The sequence below is a fragment of the Heloderma suspectum genome, chromosome 2, assembly GCF_057233095.1.
Source record: "Heloderma suspectum isolate Gila_16-S chromosome 2, 16-S_ref, whole genome shotgun sequence".
In the NCBI taxonomy this organism is placed as follows: Eukaryota; Metazoa; Chordata; class Lepidosauria; order Squamata; family Helodermatidae; genus Heloderma; species Heloderma suspectum.
This window is the reverse complement of record NC_139459.1, coordinates 29,613,689-29,622,109: the sequence shown is the minus strand read 5'-3', so window position 1 is coordinate 29,622,109 and position 8,421 is coordinate 29,613,689.

Below are 8,421 nucleotides of genomic sequence, written 5' to 3'. Positions count from 1 at the left end.
GCAGCCGGATTTTCAGCCGCGGACAGCCTGGTGCGGACGCAAATGGCGGCCGCCGTAGCGGCCACCATTTGCGTCCAGCCAGACAGCCGTGATAGGCTACATAAGAATTTATGTAGGCTATCACGGCTAACCTCAAAAAAAAAAAACGCAGCATACACAAATGGCGGCGGCTACGGTGGCCGCCATTTGCATTCCCTATTTTTCGCCGATTTATCTTACATAAATATTTACGTAAGATAAAACGGCGAAAAAAAGGGGAACTCAAATAGCGTAGAGGACGTAAATATTTATGTAGGCTAGAACTGCAAAAAATAAAGGAACGCAAATAGCGTCCACTACGCTATTTGCGTTCCCCTTTTTTTTCGTCGTTTTATCTTACGTAAATATTTACGTAAGATAAATTGGCGAAAAATAGGGAACGCAAATTGCAGCCGCCGAAGCCGCCACTTACGTAGCCTATCACGGTCCAAGGATGGCAATGGCAGCAGCAGCAGCCCTGCCGTGGCCGGCCAGGAGATCAGCTGCCGCCGCCGCCGCCATAACCCCCGCATCTGCCCCAGGTAAGTGCCATCCTGGGAGGATTCTGCAGGGGGGGGCAGGGGGCAGGAGGCCATTCTGCCACAGATTCCGGGGGGCCAGATTCTAAAGAATCCAGCCTCACTGGAATCTGTGGCGGAATTCTTCGCCATCCCTACCATTTGGTGAAAAAAATGGTGATCCTGAAATATGCACACATCTAGTCTTACGCAAAATGGCATTGTGAATGGCCCATATGCACAAGATTACAGGCGTGATTGGGCCATTTACATCTGTAATCTTGTGTATATGGGCCATTAATGCACCAATTTGTGTAAGGCTAGATGTGCGCATATTTTGCGAAAGCCTTTTCTTTCTTTCTTTTGCAAAATGGTGCTTGTAGCGCTCTCAGATGGGTCCCAAGTGAGTGCAGGCAGCTTGGCAAGCAAGGCGGGTGGGTCAAGTGCAGGTCCAGGGACATGCAAGCAGTGACAGGGGCTCAAGGGTGCCTGGAGAACCCAGACGGGCAGGGGGCATCCATCCCTAGTGATAAGGCTATGGTTATGATTATGTAGTCCTGTTCTGTCTCGGTGTTTTAAGGTGTGTATCTCTCGAGTGAGAATGGGATGTGTGACAGGAGGAATGGTAGATTTGCATATGTGTGTTGATTGGCTGAATGAGTGGGGGGAATTGTGTGTGCTATATAAACTGTGGGCTGTGCTGTATGAGTCAGACAGGATTTGAGATAGGGAATAAGATGATAGGATTTTAGAAATGAAAGTCAGAGTGAAGGTCTGCAGTGACTGTGAAGTGACTGAGAGAGTCACTCTAATATTGTGTATGACAGACTATACGCTGATAGAACTATTAAAAGTTATTTCTGTGCTGTTCAACAACTTCAGGCTGTAAATAATAAAAGTTTCTATGTTTATAAAAATCCTACACCTTCTGCTCTTGGCTACATAAGGGAAAGGTAATAAAGAAAACAATATGGGTGATAATAAGTGGGTCCTCACAAACTTGAGGACAGAGTAAAGGGTCGGACCTGAGCCTTACAGGTCCTGCTGGCAGCATGACTGAGCATGGGAAGGTGTTTCCTGCTTGGGTGAGAAAGGCCTTAGAGAGGGGGAATTCTCATGGAAATAGGCAGAAATGCCACAGACTACAACTCCCACCATCTCCAGACAGCATGCCCAGACTGGCTGGGGAAGATGGAAGTTGTAACTCAAGGAGAACACCAAGTTGGAGAAGGCTGCACTAGAGGGAAGTAGAACACAATTTAAGGTCGGTGGGAGGTCTTTTTCTGGAGTGTTAAGAATGCGAAGTTCCTGTTCTGGGTAACCTAAGCCTGCTGGGAAGCTTATGAGAGGTACCTCTGTGAGAAGATTAACAATGGTGGATAAATTTACCTGGAAGATGGCTTGCCTGTTTCTAATCTTTTCTTGCAATTTGTTGCTAGAGGAGAGCATTATGTTTATTCTGGACAACACGCTTAGGGGTAATTCATAGTGTTCAGCTTAGCCTCTCTTTCTGTTTTACTTATAAATACGTGTGTGAGGCCCCAATCTGGATTAGGATCACCACACACAGGATGAGGAAGCTTAAACCTTGCCTTCCCAGCCTCTTGTTTTCCTAAATTCACCCTTTCCATCCATACACACACAGGCTAAAGGGGAAAAAAGCCTCCATTGTTGCCACATGTTTACCTGTAAGTAAAAAATGCTAAAAATAAATAAACCCTGGCCACTGGTCCATGTAAACCAGGGGTGTTGTAACTCAGGCCCAGGGACCACATCCAGCCAACCTGGAATGCCAACATGGCCCTCTGGGCTTCCACAAATGCCCATGCCCCCTTCCCCATGTCACCAGGGGGTTCTCACTTTTTCTTCCAGACTGCCTATCATTTGGTGACTTCCCAGCGTTGGCATGATTTCTTCCCCATTCTAAAAGGTTGAACTGCCTCTCTTAAGGCTGGGTTGTTGACAATAAGAGTTTTAAGCTAAAATAGGCTGGTGTTTTTTTAATGTTGACCCCTAACCTTTTGCCTTTATTAATTAATTGTTCGTTTGTTTGTTTGTTTGTTTGTTACATTTATATCCCACCTCTTTTCCTCAAGGAGCCCAAGGCAGTGTACATAATCCTCCTCCTCTCCTTTTATCTTCACAACAACTCTGTGAGGAAGGTTGGGCTGAGAGTCTGTGCCTGGCCCAAAGTCACCCAGTCAGCTTTCATGGCCAAGTGGGGACTAGAACCTGGATCTCTCAAATCCCAGTCCAGCACTCTAGCTTCTACACCACACTGGCTTTAGTCCCACTCACCACTGAAATGTGGCCCCCAAGAGCTTCTCCAAAATTAAATCTGACCCTCGTGATGAAAGAGGTTCAACACCCCTGGTATAATTCAACACCCCTGGCCATCTTCCAGGTAAATTTATCCACCATTGTTAATCTTCTCACAGAGGTACCTCTCATAAGCTTCCCAGCAGTGAGCAGATCCTGCTGCTCACTCCAAAGGAGTCAAGCCATTTGAAGTGTTCAAACCAAACACTTGCAGAAGCTTGGAGAAGGAAGCCCATAAAGAACCCTCAGCTGCAGCCTTTCCCGTCCCCTAACATTGCCCCAAGTCCCAGTAACTTCCATTGGGGAAACACAAAGGAGGCAGTGGTAGGCACTCTGCAGGCCCCAACAAAGCCTCTTTCCCCGCTGGAGTTGGGACCTGGATAGAAAAGTTGTTCTGGTAGGGACTGGGGAGCATCTACTGGCATCTGCCTTCTTCTCATTAGGGATGTGGGGGAAATTCCTTCAGTTCACATTTCATTGCCTACTTTCGTAGTTTCAGACCACGATGCAAAACGAAACTCAACTATCCTTCAAAATTCACACTTCTCCAAATTTTCCAATTAAAAAAAAATGCCTACAATAATCCATACATTCGGGGAAATAACATTCAGGCTGAATACGGCTTATTTTGCAGGCAAATGCACATTCATGCCGTCCCAAACCACAACCCTAGGGGGCACACTTGAATAACTATTCTACAGAAGACCAGTTTCTCCTTACTTTAAAGTTGAATAGCTTGAATCTCCATCCAGACAACATTCAATGCTTTCTTTACCTTTGTCGCATTTTGATGCCGATTTTTAAAAGAAGTCACGGCACAGGGAATTCCAAATTGCACTGGTGCTTTCTTATTTAAAATTCTAAATACTTTCCATTGAAAAAACACAGCATCCTAGCCAGGGCTCTTTTGCATGTGTCATTTTCATAGCATTTTTCCTGTATGTGTGTTTTACACTGCGATACATCAACGATGCTTAGAAAACACACATGTGCCTATGATGTGGCACATGTCATAAATTCAGTGAATGTTGTGTAGGTCTCATACAAACAAGGTTTGTACTTATGGTAAACCATCAAATATTATTTTTATATGCTTTGTATAGCATGTTTCAGCTTACAGAGTGCTTTACCATATTTAAACTTATTTCTTTCCCTCAATCTGTTAAATGGGGTGAACTGGGATTAGGGATATCAGAGAAATGCACAGCAGAATGAAATAAGTTCGGATTTTTATGAATCCAACCTGCATATTCTGCAGCCTACCTGCTTTCCCCCTCTTGGGAGGATTCTGTGGACATATGGACCAATTTTCTAACTTTCCCAAATTTTGCGCAAATTTTGTCATAAAAAATACACAAAATTAAAAAGAACCCAAACAAAAATGTGCATTTCCCCCATAGGCTAAAGCATGAAAATGCGTATTTCTGAGAATTTGTGCAAATTTGCACATGCGCAATTGCGCATTTGTGCAAATCCAGAAACAAAAAATCCAATTCTGCTGATGGGCAGACAACTAGGGATGTACGAAACCACTTACCTGTTTTGTAAGTGGCATCCACGGTGGGTGGGGGAGGAGCTCTGTCCCTCCCCCTGGAATCCTCCGCGGCCGGCTCTGCTCCATGGCGACTCTGCGGAGCCGCTGGCCGGGTGCATCCCCAGCCAGACATCCGGCTGCGGCAGGTCTGCAGACGCAAATGGCGGCCAGCGTAGCAGCTGCCATTTGTGTCCCTTCGCTGAGTCGTGACAGGCTACGTAAACATTTACGTAGCCTATCACGGCAAAGAGCAGAGACGCAAATGGCGTCCACTGCTCCGTTTGCATCCGTGCTTTTGCTGTGATAGGCTATGTAAATATTTACATAGCCTATCACGGCTCAGAGAAGGGACGCAAATGTCAGCCAGTGTAGCAGCTGCCATTTGCAGCCACAGCCCAGCAGCGGCCAGAGCCGCCACCGCCAGAGCCACAGCCAGGTAGGCTCCGTTCCGGAGGGCTTCCACGGGATGGTGGGGTGGATTGCTCCGTTCTGTCATGGATTCGGGGGGGCCGAATTCACTGGAATTCGGCCTCCCTGGGATCCATGGCGGAATTCTCTGACATCCCTACAGACAACGGAAGGAAAGGTGCCTGACAATCAGCAAAACGCAGACGGAAAAGATTTTACACAACCCATCCATCTCTAACTGGGATACATGGCCTCTAATCTAGTTGAAGCAACTGACAATGGAAATAGATGTGCGACATCCATACACTCAAAACCAGGGGTAGGCAACTTCCAGGGGTCAGGAGGCCACATTCTCCCCTGGACCTCACCAGGGGCCACATCCTTGTCCTCTGCTGCCACCCTGTCATGGAAATCTAGTGGTGCAGCAGTAAAAACAGGCAGTGCCTTGGCTTGTAAACAAGTCCCACAGGGAACACGCATCTTGCTTCAAACAAAGTTGCATTCCCTGGAGGTTTCTGCAAGCACAATTGTGCTTGCAAATTAGGCGTCTGTTCCCTGTGCACTTCGTTTAAAACAATGTTGCCACTTCTTTTGTTGCCACCATGCCAGAAAATGTGGTGGCAAATTCAGTAGGAGTCTAGGGACAGTGGGGGACACAAAAAAGGCCAGGGTAGGGATGTCCTTTGTTTGGAAACCTGGCCCTTTGAGGGCTCGATTAATTTACTCTTCCCACCTACATCAGCTTGCATTCATGAGCTGAGCCTCAGGTTTTCCCCAAACTCCAGGGACTTTTTGCAGCCGGGGGGGGGGGGGACAATTTGTGCACATGTGGCCAAAATTTGTGCAAATTGTGCAATTTGCATCTGTGATTTGCACAAATTATGCAGATTTGCTCAAACTGCAACTGTAATTTGTGCAAATTGAAAAAATACAAAAAATCTGCTAACTGGCCCAGCTCACTGCAGTTCCAGTGAGAAATGGAACAAAGTCCAGGGGGCCAAGCTGACAAAAGCTCATCAAGCTCCACCCGCAAACAGATTCCTCCAAAATTCCTAAGCAGGGGGTGCATGCAGCATACCCCTGCTATAAACCAAGGGTGGGGAACAAATAGCCCTCCAGATGTTGCTGGACTACAACTCCCATAATCTCTCACCATTGCCATGATGGCTGGTGCTGATGGGAGTTGTCATCCAACACCATCTGGAGAGCCACAGGTTTCCCACTCCTGCTCTACCCACCCCCATTTTCATGGCACAGTCCATGTTGTCTGATCGCTGTCAGATAAAACACTGTGTCTATTTTGTCCTCATTTTTGTTTTGCGGAAAATGTTAGGGATACCTTTAAAAAATGTTTTTATCCGCATGCACCAGTGATGGTACCAGAAAAAAATATTGAGTAGAGCACAGGAGAGTCAATGTAAACTGGTGTGTGCAAGCGTTTTCCCTTGTGTTATATTTCTGAAAGAGAAATAGTATATTTCACATGAACACTCTGACCCTAAACGTAACTCCTATCAAGTAAGTCCTATTGATTTTCATAGAGTTAACTTTCCAGCAAGCACGCTGAGGATCACAGCCCTACTGCGGTCTCCAGTTTAGGATTCCATTAAAATTTGTATGTGAAAAGTGATTTTTCACCAATAAACCATGCCTCAAACCGACACCCGTTAATAAACTATATTCTCTTGTTGGCATTGCTCCACCTAAGATTAGAAGGGAAGTAGAAGCAGATGCCGAAAGAACTAAGCAAGAGACTGACTCTTATCACCCTTTGAGCGGATATATTCCCCCAATTCATCGACTTAGATCTAGAAAGAGCTTTATGTCAAGAACTAATATCCTAGAGGGGATCAAAGAACAGAATCGGACAAATAAATGGAGGAATGAGTGTACTGACTTGAGTATTTTAACGAAGGAAGAAATGGCCACTGGAAATACTCTCCCTTATATAGTTTAGAGGAGAATGAATAGGATGAGGGTGGGGGTACCATGGTGTAAGACGAATTTATTTGAGTGGGGGTTGCTGGTTGATGACAATACATTATGTGAATGTGGAGAAACCCAAGACCCAGTGCATCTGATAGCGTGTCGATTACTGCCAGAGTCTTGTACTGTTGACGATCTACAGCAAACTAATGACAAAGCTGTGACGGTGGCTACATTTTGGCAGAGCAAAGTTTGATCTGGACACAAAATAAATAAACCAATAAACCACAGAAGTCACTAGGCCTGTAGTGAGGAATGGGGTGGTGGGGGCAGACCCCACCTAGACTTTCTCTGCCCCACTGAAAATTGTTTTTTACAAACAAATAATTTTAAAAAATGTACAATTTTGTCTTTAAAAGGCCTGCAACCAGATGAATTGCCCCCTCTACTGTTTTGGTGCCCCCATGAACTTTTAGATTGGCTACAGGCCTGGAGGTCCCACAATGGGTGGACAGGGTGATGGTGGGTGCACTTCACTCTCCTCACCCCGCTCTGGCACCACTCATGGTGCGCATTCAAGTTCTTCATGTCTTTAGCCCTTTCCCAGATCCACTCAGCTACCTCTGAGTAGAGGGCAGGTGCATCCTGACTAGGGATGTCTGAGAAATCAATTTGGGGGGTGGAGTTCGATGGGTTTTCCTAGGTTCCACTGCCCTGGTTTAGTTTTTGTTCCTGCTGCAGCACCCAACTCGGTCTGCAGCAAGTCAGGCCAGTTTGCCCAATTTGAGTAAGTTGCACAAATTCTGACCAGATTTTTGCAAATTACAGCCGAATTTGCTCAAATCACACAAATTACAGCTGCATTTGTGTAATTAGCCCAAATTCGGCCATGATTTGCACAAATCCAACTGTAATTTGCACAGATTTGGCCATAATTTCCACAAATTGCAAAACCCTCCTGAAGAAAAATTGTGCAAAAAAGTTCCCAGACTTCAGGGAACAGCCCGCAGCCTGGCTCACAGACACAAACCGAATCGTACATGCTGCAGAACTTTGTTGAGCCAAAAAAGGACTGGATTTCCCAGTGACGAAAATCCCTAATCCTTATCCATGTACATGCATAATATAATATGTAATTTCCAGAGGGAGTAGCCACATTAGTTTCTTGCAGCAAAACCAATGAAGAGCCTTTTTGTAACTCACTCATTTATTCTGGCATAAATTTTCGTGGGCATCAAATGCATCTGATGAAGTGGATGGCATCCATGCCAAAATGAATGTGTTTGTCTTTAAAGTGCCACACAAGACCCTTTGTTGTTTTATCCATATAAAGTTTAACAGCCCCAAAGTGGAGAATAGCCTTTGCCAATGAGTTATGGGAAACTCAGGCCACAATCCCTGAAATGAGAATAGGGATGTAACAAAATCACAAGTGTCTCTATATACATCTGAGAGATGTCGAAGGGTATGTGTACCTTGAACACTGAGGTCAGCTGTGCACAGTAGTGTCTAGGGATGTCAGAGGATTTCACCATGGATCTCAGTGAGGCTGAATGCCAGTGCATTCGGCCCCACGAAATCCGTGGCGGAACGAAGCCCCCCCGCCCCACCACCCTGCAAAAGGCACGCGAAATGGAGCACTTACCTGGTACCGTTCACGCTGCTTTGCGAATGGCGGCTGCGTCTGTGGCCGCCATT